At 36.1% G+C, this 18,333-nt stretch overlaps 1 pseudogene; it reads left to right on the forward strand.

Moving 5' to 3' along the window:
* The first annotated feature begins 2,484 nt into the window (after positions 1-2,484).
* Positions 2,485-7,660, forward strand: LOC113198373 (sarcolemmal membrane-associated protein pseudogene; annotated as a pseudogene).
* Positions 7,661-18,333: the final 10,673 nt, after the last annotated feature.

Here is an 18,333-nt window from a genome sequence, read left to right on the forward strand (position 1 = left end):
ATGTAGGAAAACATATAGAAATGTACATTTTTTTGTAATAGGGAATGGTTAAATTTGGTTTTAAGAACACATTTTTTTAAAAAATATGAGGAATAAATATATAAATGATCTAGGTGCATACTTGTGAATCAGTTAATGATTACACAGTAAAAATTCAGGGATGGAAGCCCAAACACCTGTAAACATCCATCTGTGTATCTATACATATCTATACATCTATGTATCTATGGTTTCATATAAAATCCGCTACAGATGTTTGGGTAAGGGTTTTCTTAGCACTGAATTTCAAATGGAATTAAGGTCAGGGTTAGGGAACGAAAAGGTATACCAAAACACATGAGTATTCATAAGAGTGTGTGTGAAAACATGTAGGAAAACACATAGAAATGTCTAGTGAAATTGAATCATGGGAACCATGATGCAATAGGGAATGGGTGAATGTTGGTCATATGAACACATTTTTTTTTCAATAGGAGGTATGTGAATATAAATAACACATATGCATACACATAGATCTGTTCATGACTATACAGTGAGAATTCAAGCTTGGAAGCCAAAATGCCTGAAAACTACCATCTATGTATGTATGGTTTCATTTAAATTCAGCTGCAGTTGTTAGGGTAATGTAGGCTTAGCACCAAATTTTGGGTGGGGTTGAAAAACCAGCCTCTACCTCAGAGCAAAGCGTGTCCAAGGAAGGGACATGATCTTTGTCCTTGAAAAGACCCACAGAGCACTCCTAGGCACATTGCCACCCTGCTAAGTTGTTTATCTACAAATAACAGGAGAGATCTGCTGCACCAGGTGTCCCTGACTCAGTCAGGCTAGGTGGAGACCCATAGTAACCCCCTAGCAGCCACCAATCAGCATGAGACAGGGAAATACCTGGGATGCCAGATGACCCTCCCAGTAGTTTATGGTGATTGATAACGTGTTGGGAAACCATGTAGTTCAGCAGAACACCCCTTTTGGCTTAAACTAATCAGTTCAAACGAATCCCTCTCTTGTAGTAACCAATCACCCCTACCCAACTTGTTCCCGCCAATGAATGTGCTAATCATGTTTTAGAGTTGTTATTTGATTTTCCCATGGTGTGTGAGGATTTGCTAAGAGATGCTATGATGTATGTGGGGGTCCCTGCCTTCTCCTAAGAATGTATAAAAATGCTGCAAACCCTGGGCTGGGGGCCTCTCAGCGTCACCAGTTGCTGTGTGTGTGTGTGGAGGACCCAGCTAGCTCACAATAAACACCTCTTTGCTCTTTACATGGATCTTGGTCTCTGGTGGTCTTTTGGGGGTCCCGAATTCGAGCATAACAGGGTTAGGGTTAGAGTTAGGGATTGGAAAGGTATATCAAGAAACATGAATATTCATAAGTATGTCTGAAATCATGGAGGAAAACTTATAGAAACGTCAATGGGGTATGGTTCAATGTTGTTTGAACAAACACATTTTAATATATGAGAGATGCAACTGTGAAGTATATTTAAATGTATAAATGTAAATCTGTTTATGACCATTCAGTGTTTTGGAAGCCAAAACACCCGAAAACATCTAAGTATCTATATTTTCATGTAAAGTCAACTGCAGGTTTTGAGGTAAGGGTAGTCTTAGTATCGAGTTTCAGGTGGGGCAAGGGTTAGGGTTAGGGAATGAAAAGGTATTTAGGAAAACTTTCATAAGAATGTATGTGAGGAAACATATAGAAATGTACATTTTTTGCAATGCAGAATGGTTCAATGTGGTCATATGAATACATTTTTTCAATAGAAGTTATTCAAATGTAAATTATATATATACATACACATGAATCTGTTTATGACTATACAATGAAAATTCAAGCATGGAACCAAAACGACCAAAAGCATCCATCAGAGTACCTCTGGTTTTATGTAAATTCAGCTGCTGAGTTTTGGGTGGGACTCGGGTTATGGGTAGGGATTGAAAAGGTATATTAGGAAACATGAATATTCTTAAGTATGTTCAAGTGAAAACATGTAGGAAAAATATAGAGATGTATAGTTTTTTACCATGAGGAATGGTTCAATGTTGGTTGAAGAACATATTTTTAAATATGAGGGATGCATATATAAATGATATATGTGAACACATGTGCATCAGTAATTATTTTACAGTGAAAATTCTGGGATGGAAGCCAAAAGGCCTGTAAACATCCATCTATGTATCTAGAGTTTCATGTAAAATCAGCTGCAGGTGTTTGGTAAGGGTTTTCTTAGCAATGAATTTTGGGTAGGGGTAGGGTTAGGTTTAATTAATACACAGTTATATCAGAAAACATAATATTCATTAGAATGTATGTGTGAAAACATGTAGGAAAACATATAATAATGTACATGTTTTGCCATGGGAAATGGTTCAATATTAGTTGAAGAAACACATTTTGCAAATATGAGAGATATTACTGTATATTGTATTCAATGCATAACTGTGAATCTGTTTATAATTATACAGTGAAAATTGAGTCATGGAAGCCAAAACTGTCAACATCCATCTAATTGTGTATGGCTTCGGTACAATCAGGGGCAGGTGTTTGGGTATGGTTGGGGTTAACATTGAATTTTGTGGAGTGCTAGAGTTAGGGTTAGGGAATGAAAATGTATATCAGGAAACATGAATATTTATAAGAATGTATGTGGGAAAACATGTAGGAAAACACTAGAAATGTACATTTTTTTTGCACTGGGGAATGGTTCAATGTTGGTCGTATAAACACATTTTTTTTCAATACATGAATCTGTTTCTGTCTATACAGTGAAAATTCAAGCTTAAAAGCCAAAATGCCTGAAGACTTCCATCTATGTATGTATGTTTCATTTAAATTCAGCTGCAGTTATTGGGGTAACCATACGCTTAGCATTGAATTTCGGGTGGGGTTAGGGTTAGAGTTAGTGATTAAAAAGATATGTGAAGAAACATGAAATTCATAAGTATATATGTGTGAAATTATGTAGGAAAACATAGAAATGTACATATTTTGCAATAGGGGATGGTTCAATGCTCATCAAACAAATACATTTTAATATATGAGGGATGCAACTGTAAAGTATATTTAAATGTGTAAATGTGAATCAGTTTATGATTATACAATGAAAATGTAGTCATGGAAGCCAAAAGTCTGATGAACATTCATCTAAATATGTATGGCTTCATGTACAATTTGCTGCAGTTTTTGGAGTAAATGGAGGCTTAGTACTGAATTTTGGGTGGGGATAGTTGGGGTTAGGGTATAAAAAGTTATATCAGAAAACATGAATATTCATAAGAATGTTCATGTGCAAATATGTAGGAAAACCTATAGAAATGTATATTTTTTTGCAATGGGGAATGGTTCAATGGTTGTCTTATTAACACATTTTTTCAATACAATGTATGCGAATGTAAATTTTATATATATATATATATATATATATGAATCTGTGTATAACTACACAGTGAAAGTTTGAGCATAGAAGCCAAAATTCCCATAAATGTCAATGTAAGTGTCTTTGGTTTCATGTACATTCAGCTGCATGTGTTGGGGTAAAGGTAAGCTTAGTACTTAATTTTGGGTTGGTATGTGTTTAGGGTAGAGAATGACCTTTAGTCACAGAAGCATAAAAGCTGACTAAAACAATATAAGAATGTACATTTTTTGTAATGGTGAATGGTTTAATGTTGGTCATATGAGCACTTTTTTAAATATAAGGGATGCAAATGTAAAAGATATATATGAGAAGAAATATAATTGATCAAGAAATATATGAAAAAATGTTCAACATCTTTAGCAATTAGAGAAATGCAAATCAAAAATATTCTAAGATTTCATCTCACCCTAGTCAGAATGGCAATTATCAAGAATACAAACAACAATAAATGTTGGAGAGGATATGGGGGAAAAGGTACACTCATACATTGCTGGTGGGAATGCAAATTGGTGCAGCCATCTCCATATGGAAAGTGATATGGAGATTCCTCAGAAAACTTGGAATGGAACCACCATCTGACCCAGATATCTCACTCCTAGGTTTATACCCAAAGGACTTAAAAATAAGCATACTACAGTGATATAGCCACATCAATGTTCATAGTGATTCAACTCACAATAGCTGTGGAACCAGCCTAGGTGCCCTTCAACAGATGAATGGATAAAAAACTGTGATATATATATGTGTGTGTGTGTGTGTGTGTGTGTGTGTGAGAGAGAGAGAGAGAGAGAGAGAGAGAGAGAGAGAGAGAGAGAATATTATTCAGCCTTAAAGAAGAATGAAGTTATGGCATTTGCAGGTAAATGGATGTGGCTGGAGAATATCATGCTAAGTGCAATAAGCCACCCCACAAAACTAAAGGCCAAAATTCTTTTTCTGATATGCAGATGCTAATTCACAATAAGGGTGGGATTAGGAAAGAATAGAGTTATTTTAGATTAGATAAAGGGGAGTGAAGGGAGGGGAGGGGGTCTAAGGGTAGAAAGGATATTATTTTACATATATATATGACAGCATAACCAATGAGATTCTACAAAATGTACAATCAGAAAAATGAGAAATTATAATCCATTTATGTATGATATATCAAAGTGCATAAATGTATTCTAATGCCATGTTTAACTAATCAGAACAAATTTTTTTTTTAAAAAGTGAATTCTTTACTTTGTATTAGTGACAGGAACATGCAATATTAATGTTCTAACTATGATTCCTGAAACATATTTAAGATAAAGTTTATTAGCATATATTGGGATCAGATGCCTTAGGCTTATCAAAATCTAAAAATCAGGTATAACGAAAAATACTGATTAAAAGGGTTAGAAACACCTAGGATTTAGCACAAGTTCCCTAGATATTTTGGAATGAGTGAATATTTTAGCAAATGAATAAATACCAGACACATAAATGGATGAATGGAAGGACGTGTGGATGATGAAATGACTATATAATTCTTAATTAGTTTCACATAATACTAGACTCCTAGAAGATTCTGATGGGGGAGGGAAGGTACACTCATACATTGCTGGTGGGAATGCAAATTGGTGCAACCATTATGGAAAGTGATATGGAGATTCCTGAGAAATCTGAGGGAAGAATGAAAAATGAAGGAACTTTGGATTGAAGGGAAGAATGAAGAGAAGAATGAAGGAACTTTGGATTGTGCAGAGGGGAATGAGGGGAGAGGAGGAGTTGTGGAGATTGGAAGGACAGTGGAATGAGATGGATATTTTGTCCATATACATGTATGATTACACTACTGGTGTGACTCTACTCCATGTTCAAGCAGAGAAAGGAGAAATTGTGCTCCATTTGTGTACAATGTGTCAAAATGCATCCTACTGTCACAAATAACTAATTAGAACAAATTAAAAAATAAATCCTATGAAGTTCAGCCCTTTTATCACTGTTCCTCTAGCCAGGCTCCTTCTTGCCCTGACTTTCTGCAATCATCCTTTAGGACATATTTTACTTCCAAACTTTTCAGTGCAGATAGCTTACATTGTTTGAGAGTGTGGCCACATCAGGGAACTGTCAGTGTCTTCTTGAAGGTGAGTGACTCAATTTTCATTGCATAAGCATAGGGCAGCTTTCTGAGAACAAAAGTTTAGATCAGGTATCTGGAAGATAGTTTCAGGATGCATCTTTATCCACCAAGTGAGTAAAAGTTCACATAAAACATTTATCCAATGTGGCTTTCTAAGATCATCCACTCTGGTGTCAACTCTTTGAATTTCAGCATTACTGCTTGCTTAGATAAGTCACTTAGTATGCCTCCACTGCTCAGTGTTTAATCTGTAATACTGGGGTAATAAAGGTAGCTTTTTATAGATAGGGTTTCTACTTAGATTAAATGCTTAAATATGTTGAAAGCCCAAGAGCTGTGCCTTGCACATATTGACCATTATTTTTATTATTGTTTTATCTTAGCCAATAAACCAACTCAGGACCTTCATCCTCTTAATGGAGCATTTGCTTTGTTCTCTGAAGGATTCAGAGTGAGTCAATATGGCTGTTTTTATCCCAGGACATTTGTGAGGAAGTTAGGGTTAGTTAGGGCTGTTGTTTGCGACCAAGAAGCTGAGAAAGGTAATGGTAACACTTGATGATGGATTGCATCAGGGCTTACCTGTTCCCTTATGCCTCTCCTTATAGCTGACCCCCATCAGGAGGCTGTGTATTACTGCAGGAGCAATGCTGATCCGGGCAAAAGGAACTTGACCAGCTCTTGTCCAACATGCTGAAAATGAATGAGCCATCTCATGAATTACCTGTCCTGATGATCCACACCTGTGCCCTGTTCCCTATGTCTGTGATCTTCCTAGATCTGGGTTATTCCATCCCTGCTCCTACCTCACCCTTTTCCTACCCTAGTCTTCTTAAATACCTCTTGGCTCACTAGGTCTCTATGGCTGATCCCCCAAATTCTTCCCACTTCCATGCCTGAAACTCTGAGAACTTTTCTCATAGGTTGTATGTCCCTGTGACCATTCTGTTCTCCAGACACTTTCCTACTCCAATAAGTCGGCTTCTTCTGCCTCATCTGTGGACTATCTTGTCTGCCTATGACATTGGACTTTCTCCTGATGTCTAAAGCAATGTGTCTTCTTCCACTCCCAGCTGCTTCCTGGTATTATTGCTTCTTTTAAGCCTAATGTTCAAACTTCAACATGTGAGGGAGCAGAACTCATCACCAATAGCCAGCGGTATCACTAGCTACAGCAAGTAAACAAAAATGCTTTGATTTAAATCTCTTTTGGAAGATGTAGAAGAAAAAAGCCTATAAAAATCAAGTTGAGGAATCTGCTAAACATATACAAGTTCTTCAAGCCTATCTGCAGAAATTACACATTGGCATAGAGAATCTCCAGGAAGAGAAAGACCATAAAATCATAAGCACTAGAGATGAATTGCTTAGCTGCTGAGATGAAATTTTGCTGTTTCATGAGGCAGCTGCACAGGCTGCTTCTGAGCAGGACACTGATATTACTTCTTTACAAGATGAGTTTAAGTAGGTGCCAGCTGAAGTGTGAGTGGTGGTGGTGGTGGACAGTGGCACCTGAGTATGAGAAAGAAATCACAAGTCTGTAGAACAGTTTTCAGCTTTGGTGTCAACAGTATGAAGACCAGCAGAGAGCAGAAGCAACAAGGTTGCAAGGTGAACTAGAAAGTTGAAAAAGGAAGGGAATGTATTGGAAACCGAGTGCCCTTCTCTAAATGTTTTGCTATCATCAGAACTGCAGTGGCAAGAGAAAGAAATACACAATTCTGAGAAACAGAGTTTAGAGTTTACCAGTGATCACAGCATCCTTCAGGTGACTAGGAAAGGACTGGAGAACCAAGTGGGATCCTTGAAAGAGCAGCATCTTCAGGATTCAGCGGATTTAAAAACTCTTCTCAGTAAGGCTGAAAACCAAGCAAAGGATGTACAGAAAGTCTGAAGAGACACAGACTGCACCCTCAGAACTGAAGTGGAAGTTTGAAATGATGGAGCAGGAAAAGCAACCAATCACACACGAACTCAAACAATGTAAAGACAACCTGAAGCTGCTCCGAGAGAAAGGAAATAATTCTTCCATATTACAACCCCTCCCAGCCACATTCATTGGCCTATTCCTGGCTTTCCTGTTTTGGTCCATCGTGGTAGAGAAAGAAACCCTGGCTCTGGATGTGTGAGGCCTGAGCCTAAGCAACTCCATTTTTAAAACTCTAGTTTGAAACCTGCAGTTTTACCAGGCTCACCTAATAGCACCCTCCAGTATGGCCCTCAAATATAAATAAGTCACTTCCCCCCATCCTGAGAAGCCTCTGGCAGGTTGTCCTCACCTGATAAGAGGAAAAGATGAAAAGATCAGGTGGGGACCACCCCAGGGTAAATGATGTCACTGATAAATCTGGTGGAAGCTGATGAGAATTGAAAGGGGGGGTTAAAAGCCCCCAAATTTAGTATAAATAATAGAGCAAATGAACATATATTCAACCAGCTGACACTGATTCACACAAGGCTGAGAGCCTGATGAGGACCTGGATTGACATTACAACTCTTCTCATCTTCCTGAACCTCTGCGTTGCTCTCACCACTCTCAAATTCTGCAGTCACATCTTGATCCTGGTGAGAGCCACAATTTTTCCCTAGGACCACTTTCTCAGCTGGCCATCAGCTCCATCCCAGGAGAAGCCTGCCTTGGTTCCTGATCTGATCACCAGGGTCTGGGTGAGTGTGCATCTGCTGGACCTAAAGTCTAAGGCAGAGACTTTTGATCTGACACTTGAACTTAGCATGCCAAGGGAATGTCTATTATGAGCCTGTCATGATTAGGTGTGTTTGCAATGCTTAGAATTAATCTAGAATTGTTTGCTGTTAATTGATTATGTCTATTACAGCGCCTAGCATTAAGAATTGTCATTTTCTTGATTAGGAACATACAGAGTGAAATTATATTGAGTGATTTGAGTGAATAAAGCATTGAAAAGGGCAAAAGCACATGGACATTATTTGTTTCTCCCCCTGGACTGCATAAGTTGCACCTTTTGCCCATCTCGAAAGAATGCCCATGTTGGCTGCCCTGTTTGTGGTGACAGCCATCGTGCTGTAAGTGCCAGGTGTGTTCAGAGCTTCAGGAGGGCATTTCTTGAGTCCGTGCACCATCCTCTCTCTAGAAGCCGGCATCACACTCATGCTAGAGACAAACAGAACCATTTTCTTCTTTTTTTTTTTACCTTTTAAAACAGAAGAAGTGCAAGAATACAATGTAGGGTTATTTCTTTAAATTATATAAATGTAACTGTTTATAGAGAGAATATAAAATTGTTACTTTATTCTACTGTAAGCAATAATTTATTTGCAATTTTTCATGTAATTTTTAAATAAGTATGTTGAGATTTCCAATATTATGGTGGCCAAATGTAGGTTCCTGGTACATCAAATTATTTATACCATTAAATTTATGAATATTACTGCTATCATATATTAAAAAAAGAAAATGAAAGCAAAAGAAGCATTAAAATTGGAAATAAGGAAAAAAATTATGGATATTTTACTTTGAATTCTGATGGCCAGATAATTTGCTTTTCTGATTTGATAACTACCCAAACCAAACAATGAATACATGCATAGGCAGAGAGGCCCTGTGTGCTCAGTGCCTATAGGTTTGAGGTGTGTGTATATGTGTGTGTGTGTGTGTGTGTGTGTGTGTATGTGTGTATATTTTTTAACATATTTACACCATTTTTAATTGTTATAAAACCACTGAGCTATTGGGAACAAGACTTAGAGACAACTTTCTGTGGGTTTTAATTCAAGGAAAAATACTTTTGAAAAATATTCCATTTTAATGATAATTTGGGGGACATGTGCATGCTTCTTCAGCCTTAATGTGAATTGAAGATATGGATCTTCTTATCTGCCTGAACCTCTGTGTTGTTCTCACCACTCTCAACTCTGCAAAGCTTTCTATGACAGTGTGTATTTTCTTGAGCAACCTGAAGTATATCTGAGAGTGAAACATAGTAATTACACAATTTCAGTGCAGTCAACCAAACTGTTGCGTCAATTGGAATGTAATTTTATTGAATCTCATGTGTTTAAAGAGATATTTTCTTTTCAAGTCCAGGTAATTTCTCATATACAACAATTTAGAGAGCATGATTTTTTTCTATCATGTGTTCCTCCAAGTATGTTTCATTGAAGAAAGAATTATATCTCTTTAGATAAGCTTTTATTGACTTAATTTGACTTATGTTTCAGAGCTAATTCATGTTCAAGGTGAACAGTTACTGAACATCAGCTTTCCTGGTTTTGAATGCAAGTGGTTATTTTCTTTTTATTGTTATTAATTGGAAATTTCTGTTAATTAGAAGCGCTATTCTCAAGATTAATAGTGTTCCATTGGGCTGGGGACATGGCTCAAGTGGTAGCGCGCTCGCCTGGCATGCGTGCGGCCAGGGTTCGATCCTCAGCACCATGTACAAACAAAGATGTTGTGTCCGCAGAAAACTAAGAAATAAATATTAAAAATTCTCTCTCAAAAAAAAAAAATAGTGCTCCATGCACAGTGACATACCTAAATGCTGCTTAGTATTATATATTTAAAACACAGAAGTCAAAGTTTAGCTATGGTTTTGTGCAGCACAACAGTTATTTCAGTAAAGTTTATTTGGGTCTTAGGATACCTAAAATATCACATAGTTAAAATTTTCAGTTAGTAAAGACTGGGAGGGAATGTTAGTGAATTGACTTGAATGTTCTGTGGGAATACACAGGTCTAGCCAAATATTGAAATAGGAGTTTAGGATATAATTTGCCTTGTGATGTTTGACAGTTATTGTTTATACTTAAAGATTATATTTTAATCTATTTGTGATTGTTGTGAAAAATCACTAGATTTATGGAAGGATTAGTCACAAGTGACTTGTAGAAAATAATGTCATATAATTCATTTCATTGTTTTTTTGTTGTTGTTGCAGGAAGCCACTTCACCACAGAATGTTAATACGCCAGTGGTACCCAGTACCTCTTGTATATAGGTTATTGCAAATATTGTTTGAAATGCTTCACTTCAGAATTAAATTTTTAAAGTAAATTGTTTGACATTTATTTTGTAAAGATATAAAGTGCAATAGAATTTCTGAGTACAGATTAAACTATTTGCACTAACACATTTGATGTGCATGATTTAATAAAAGTAATTTTACTCTCCCTATTAAAAAGGATCTGATTATGAGAAGGATTTAATCATTAGACAAAGTGTGGTTTGCACAAATTATTGGGTATTAAAATTACCTGGGGAGCTTGTGCAACCAGATAAACCACAAACTGCATCTATTATCCAAAGAAATGATGTCGATTCTCTTGGTTTGATATCATTTTGTTTAAAATAATTGATGAAACAAAATTTTTATAACTCAATACAAATGTATTCCCTAAATAGGGAATACCATGCTCATAATCCATGAATTGCTTTACTTTAAAATTGGAAAAAGAACAAAGTCTCTCATCTATCTTCCCAGGTCCTTGGAGATTTGATGGATGCTGAATTTCCTGGCACCACCTTCCACTTTCTGACTTTTCCCTTTGCTGATCAGCCCATTTAGAGTTTTTGGTTTGTCTAATGATCAAGTTCTTCTCATAAGCTAGATCCTAAAGTGATGAAGGCCATATAGTTAACAAGCATCCACTGTCATCACTTTTTAGAAATAAAAACTCGAGGGCCCCAAACTAGAACTTCTGAAATAAATATACATTTTAAAAATATTTATATGAAATTCATTGTCATTGCTGTTTAGGAAGCAAGACATGGATCAAATCCAATTAAAGTACTGATCTTTTGTTTTCCTTAGCTACTCATTCTAACAATTCCCTAATAAGTTTCAGATTGAAGTGGGGAAGCTAGTGTGTCTGGAATTTAGGTTGCAGTTTGCATGAGGAGGACCCCTTTATTTGAGGTTAGCTCCTGAAGGGAATCCAATTCTTGCTTTTGTTAAAATGATGTGCTGATGAGCTCAGATTGCAATGTACTAATCAAAAAACTCAGAATGGTATTTTTTTGTAAATAAACTGTAGTTTCCATAAACATGTTTTAAGTATCCTTTGTGAGGTAAAATAAAGAATTAAAGTGAAATTTTTAAATTAAAATTAGAACTGTAACAATGACTGATGTTTATAATTACATCATTCTCATGCTTGTGGAATAAACTGAACTTCTTATACATATCCAAATCCACAGGCTCAGTAGAACAACTTCACTGGTCCTATAGGGAACTCTCTGGTACTCTTTAGGAGACGTAAAAATCTTTACTCCTTGCACTTATGGATAAAAATGACAGTTATATAACTGTTTGGCTCTTGTGTACAAGAAAACCCATATAAATAGAATTTTATTGAGGCTGGTAAATTAAACCTCTTAAACAAATGAGTAGGCAAAGAATTGTATGCTCATTATTTTTGATTTTGTGCTATTGTCTTTTTTTTTCTGTTTTATAAAACCTAATACTTTTAAAGGACCTTTGCATTCTTTCAATTTATTGGTAAGACAGAAATATTTTCTGTAGTTTTAAAATTCTTTATAGGAAAGGTAAAACAAATCTGTGTAACTTGTAACAATTTAGATTGGGTTTGAAAAATGACAAAAAGCAGGGTCAAAAATGGAAAACAGTGCACTCTCTTTTATATTTAAATTCATGCTGACCTTTGGAGAAGCAAAAATGCCGTAAGACTGATTTCTTCTCTGTAATAATATGTTTATTATCTAGTTAATCTAAATATAATGACTTTATTTCAAGATCTTGAACTTTAAATAATTTACATGTGGGTTTAAAGTTATAATTCACACTAATTCTTATATAAGAAATATTTTGAAAAATTCTAATAAAATGATCCATAGGGTTTAGTTCATCATGCATGCTGATTAAAATGTTCAAGGTATCACTTTAATATGAGTTCTATGCTGTCACCAGAATGCAACAATATTTTGTTGAGTACTTTATATGTATTTATCTGGAAATATGATGAAAATGTTCTTTCATTGCTCTTTTCAGTGTGTGTGATTTAAGAAATACCTACATAAAAACTGAATTTGATCACTTTGAATTATCAAGTGAAAAGGAATTGTGTGGAGAGTATTTTGCTCCAAATAGAGCACATCATACTGTAATTATTGGTACTTTTTATTTATATTGCCTTTTCCAAGATCCTGTAGATGATTACCATGTATTTTACTAAAAATGCTTGTGAGTGACCAAAATGCTATCAATTTAAAGAAGCAAGATTTCTAGAGTCAGTTTACTTCAGTCACTGTAACAATAAAGACTAAGAAACTTGAAAAATTTTATTGTGTATATTTGATTTTTACCACATGATGTTTTTGATATACATATATGTAGTGAAGTGATTGATCAAGTCAAACAAATTAGCACTCAATCATATTTTTAGAGTTACTTTTTTCGTAGCTGTTGGTGGTGAGAACACTTAAAACCTACTCCCTGGGCATAATACCAGTATTTAATTAAATATTTTTAATCATTAAATTATAATTTTCATGTTGTGCTCATATTAAAGATAAAGCAATTTTTAAATTTGGTAATACTAGTTCAATTATGAAAAACAATTTTCTAGCAACATTTTAAATCAAATATCTATTTTGTACTAAAATTCCTTGGAGAAAAAAAAAACAACTGCATTTTGCATAGAAGAAAAAGATATTCCTTTGATTGACAACTTTTAATTAATTCCAGAGAAAAGAAAATCACCCTAAAAAAATCTCTGAGCCTTTCCTTTTATTTCATGTTCAGCCTTTGTTGGATACTTCCTCTTTCCCCTCTGACTTTTTAAAATAGATAGTTTGAAATTTTTTTCTTCTTACTTGAGGCATTATAAGTTTACATAATATTGGGATTTAAGAGTTATGCACATGTATCTCAGTTATTTTCTGCCTTTTTCTTCCTTCTTCTTGTTTTCTTTTCATCCACCTGAAATTTCCATTCTACTTGATTTTCCGCTCTTCTCTCTTTTTAAACTTTTATAGAAATGGTCTACAAGAAAATATATTCTCATGAAGATAAAATGCCAACTGTTCTCTAATCACTTAGAATGAATGATTCATTTTCTTCACTGTTGTTCTACTTGCTTCCTATGCACTTAAAAAAAAAAATGGTTACATTCTGGGCACTGTGGTGCATTTCTGTAATCCCAGCAGCTCCAGAGGCTGAAGCCAGAGGATGATAAGTTCAAAGCCAGCCTCCACAAACGTGAGGCAGAAAGCAACTCAGTGAGACCCTGTCTCTAAATAAATACAAAATAGGGCTGGGATGTGGCTCCCTAGGGCCCCTGAGTTCAATCCCCTATACCCTAAGTGAATAAATAAATAAAATTATTACATGCTTTTTAAAGGGACAGTCAATTTCAGTCAAATTTTGTTTAACTGCCTCTATGCCTCATATTGTTAACTCTTCCTTTGTGCAGAGTATTCATGTCATCTTTGCTTTTATATATGCTGGTGATCATTACTTGTTTCTTTTCCACTAGCAAAATTCTAATCAGATAATTGATTATTGAATTTTCCAATAGAAAATATGAGCTCCATTATTGAGACTAGAGGTTATCAATATAATAACAACAACAATAAATTTTACAGTGTAGGTATTTATATATCACTGTTTAGAAATCCAATCTAAATGCCACCATAAGAAAATGCTTTTCTTTCCTGAGTGATTATTTATTATATTATACTGCTCATACTCAAATAGAACATCTGAGTGAGCATGTGGATATCATGCTAAAAACTCCTCACAATTTTCCTCTAATAGTAAACAATGAAGTCCCTGAACTAGTTTTTTAAACCCTGTGTAATCTTCCTTGCCTCCCTGGTCAATTATGTCCCCTCCCTGCCTCACTTTTTGCAGGTCAATCACACTTACAACTTTTTATTTATCCATAATCCAGATTACAATATCACTTGCCTGTTTCAGGCATCCACAGGAATCATCAGGTTAGAAGTAAAGACTTCTAAACCCTAGCCCATAACTACTGAAACAGAATCTTCATTTAAACAAGATCTCTAGGAAATTTAGAGGTATTGAAGTTTTTGAAGCAGAGTTATGAGCTGCCTCCGATTGTCATTCTTCTTCTTTGGTCCTCACTCTAACCTACCTTATTACAATTTCTCTGTAGATTTCTGCTAAAACTGGTAGAGCTATGTTTAAGTCTGGAGATTGAGGTACAGTCTCATGTACACAACTTTATTTGGGGTCAATTCCTGAAGGAAATATAGATATTTGGTCTTATTAAAATCATCTTTTAAGGGAATTATAAGGAGAACTTTCTAGCTTCTTTGTGATTTGGAATTAAAATAGAGAAAAAAAGCTAGTCAGCAAAGTGGGTATATGAGGGTATAATTTGAAGTTCAATATTGGCAGTTAGATACCTATAGAGCTCCAGAGATTCTGGTCTCTGCAATGGAGATTGAGAAAGTGCATAAATGCTAAGACTAGAGCAGTAGAACCACATCATGGCAGAGGGGTAACTTGAAGGGAAAGAGAGGAAGACATAGAAGATTAGTTGGGTATGGAAACAGTGCAGAACAGAAAGGAAATCTGAACTTAGCTAATCTGGTACTTCAGAAAAGCTGTATAACAGACTGGTACTTAAGAAATGTTCCACATTTCTCAATTAACAAATGAGGTACAGTGCTGGGAATCCTGTGATTGAGGTCATACCTGTGATCACTATTTTGGAAATATAAGTCTCTGCATTTTTCTTTCCCTGGGGATCATAGCAAAAATTACTATGCTGTTCCTGCAAGAATCTACCATGTGGCTCAGCATAGTGCTAGCAGAATGCCAATGAAGCAGGCACAGAGAAGAAAGCATGTGGCAAAATTTTAATCAAAGGTGTAAAAGATTGTAGCTTCCTCTTCCTCTGCTTCTGGAGGCTCAGGAGATCCGATGAAGGTTGTCAGGAAATAAGAGGAGTAAGTGTACGCATCAGAGGACTGGGACTCCCTTAGCCCTATTCTAGGGCAATGGACCATATGGTACCTCCTGTGCAGCTCCACTCATGGTGATTGATTGTTTCACCCAGCAAGGGGATATTACTAAACCCACTTGGGAATGTGTTGATCTCATCTGTCCAGAGTAAACTTCAGATGATGGAATTTCCTATTCTGTGCTACCAAATACTTATAAGCAGGGTAGCTGAGAATCATTTCTACCAGCTCTGGTCCCAAACTAGTCCAGTGATGCCTACAAAACAACCCAAAGGAGGAAGGAGGAAATAAACATAGCTCTTGCTCTCTGTAAAGGATGTATAGCCCAAAAAGACATAAAAAGAAGAAATGATTGGTGAAAGTAGTGAATGTCCACACTTGTTCACAATTTTAACTCCCTTACCCCCCCAAAAATCTTTCATTTTTCTTTAAGACCTTAATTGTATTTACAGATTGGTGTGTGTGTGTGTGTGTGTGTGTGTGTGTGTGCGTTTGTGTGTGTGTGTGTGTTGTTTTTTCTTTTATTGTTACTTTCTTTTTCTGATCTATTGTGGGATTTTTTGTTTGTTTTTTACTTTCTGTTTCTCTTTTTTTCCTCTTTCTGATAAATGCTCAATACTGAGTACCTTGTAAAGAGAGGGGGATGAATAACAGTAATAATAACAAATAGCAATGAACCAGATACAGCATTAAAATTAGAAGTAAATATGATCCAATATTCTTTGACTCTTAGTCTCTCTTTATTTATTCTTTTGTTTTTCATTTTAGCATTCTTTAATCTTCTGTTCCCTTTAATTTTTTTGTGTACTGTAATGTTTCCTTTTGCCTTCATCCTCCCATTTTATTTTCCCTTGTAATCATATTTTTAATGCATCTTTTTTATCTCATGTAATTTATGCCCTCACCATTCCTGTGTTTGATGTATCAATATTGTGGATGTAAAAATTGATACTTGAATTTTATTTTAATGCTATGTGTGGTTCACTGCTATTAGTTATTATTGTTATGAATCTCCCCTTTTCTGAAAGGTAAAGGGTATTTACCATGGGAATTTTGAGTTTGTGCGGTAAATATTATCTTACTCAGCTATACATGTAGCCCAGATTATGTACAGTACATATTGTTCCAGCTCAAACACAATTAAACTTCAATGAATACTATGTTACAAAAAGGAGGGGATATAAAAGCCCTAGATGGATACCAGTTTACAAAAAGATATGACTGTTGAGAATCTATAGACACACTCCTGGATAGTCACCCATTTTCACTGCAGAGAGAAACAACATAGTCTATGTAGAGCATATCTATGAGTGGCTTCAGGACAGATGGCTCTCATATGTGTTCTGAACTGTGCACTTTTCATAATAATAGAAAAATAGTGACAGGTTGGGCCAATATACTCTACTGTCTATAACATATATGCCTTATCTGCCACAGTCTGACTGGGCACAATTCAGGAGCCACTTGTCAAAAGAAACAAACTTTATTTTTAAAACTACAAATGCCAAACAAAACAGCTCCTCAGGAAAAACCCTCAGAGCCCAACTGCCACCACCGGCTTCCACAAGCCTCTCCCACACACCAACCACCACCTCCCACAATCCTCCTGCTCTTGAGGCCGATTGGCTAGGTCGCGTGGGCGGAGCCAAAGAAGTCCCCCAATGAGCAGTTCCGTAGTCTGAAGGGCAGGGAAACAGCCCAATGAACATGACCGCAGAGGAGCCAATCAGCTAGATGTTGCTGGGGCCACTGTGAGCCAATCATCAGCTGGCAGCTTGAAGGGCAGGGAAACAGCCCAATGAACACCACCGCAGAGGAGCCAATCAGCTAGATGTTGCTGGGGCCACTGTGAGCCAATCATCAGCCGGCAGCTGGAAGTTTGCTGGCAGCTGGAAGTTTGCTGGGGCCCCTTTGGCTGTGGCTCTCAACATCTCCCCCTCTCTGTTTAAACAACAAGCATGTGGCTTAGGGACCGTGCCTGCCTTAGGTTGTCCAATACTACATATGGTCCTTACCCGTCTTCGGATGAGCTGACCTCAGGGCGTCAGCCTCCTGTCTTAGGTTGGTACCATTGTAATTGGATCTTACCCGTCATTGACTACCGGTCCAGTATACAGCCACACCTGTGGAGAGGTACCAGCGGGGGGGGTGAGGTTCTTTGCCTCACCTCTGTTGGCCCCCAAATAGCTGAACGATCATTACAAGCAGAAGGGAGGAAGATATACCAAATCAATACTCCAACACTACCACAAGTCGCTGCACCAACAGATAGTTCACAATGCATACAAGTGAGTTTACAATGCATACAAGTGACACATAGTTTAGGCAAGTTCTGTAAGCGGTTCAGTGATGGCTATTGCAGAAACTGTAGATTAGTTTTATCTTTGTCTTCACCGGCACAGGGATGAAGATAGGAATTCTGGCAATAATGGCTAAAGAAAAAATTATATAACATTCTAGAAGGTACTAAAAGAAAACAATTTTCTTAACAATTCTTCACTGGCACTGGGATGAAGATAGAAATTCTGGCAATAATGGCTAAAGAAAACATTGTGTAACATTCCAGAAGGCACTAAAAGAAAACAATTTTCTTAACAATTTACATTATTTTGAAAAGAATTATTAAATATAATGAAAAGAATAGGTGAAAGTAAACAAACAGATCTGTTAACCTTCTTAACAGTTATTTACCCAATTTAAATTAAACCATTTAAATCACGTGAATAAAAAAAAAAATTTTGGATCCATTTTTTTTTTATGAGCGCTCAATCATATATGATATATGGACATATGTACATTCAAACATATAACACAAAACACAAGTGTGCACACATAATATAATACATACAACACATAACATAATAGTAA

Source organism: Urocitellus parryii, chromosome 2 (genome assembly GCF_045843805.1).
Source record: "Urocitellus parryii isolate mUroPar1 chromosome 2, mUroPar1.hap1, whole genome shotgun sequence".
Classification (NCBI taxonomy): domain Eukaryota; kingdom Metazoa; phylum Chordata; class Mammalia; order Rodentia; family Sciuridae; genus Urocitellus; species Urocitellus parryii.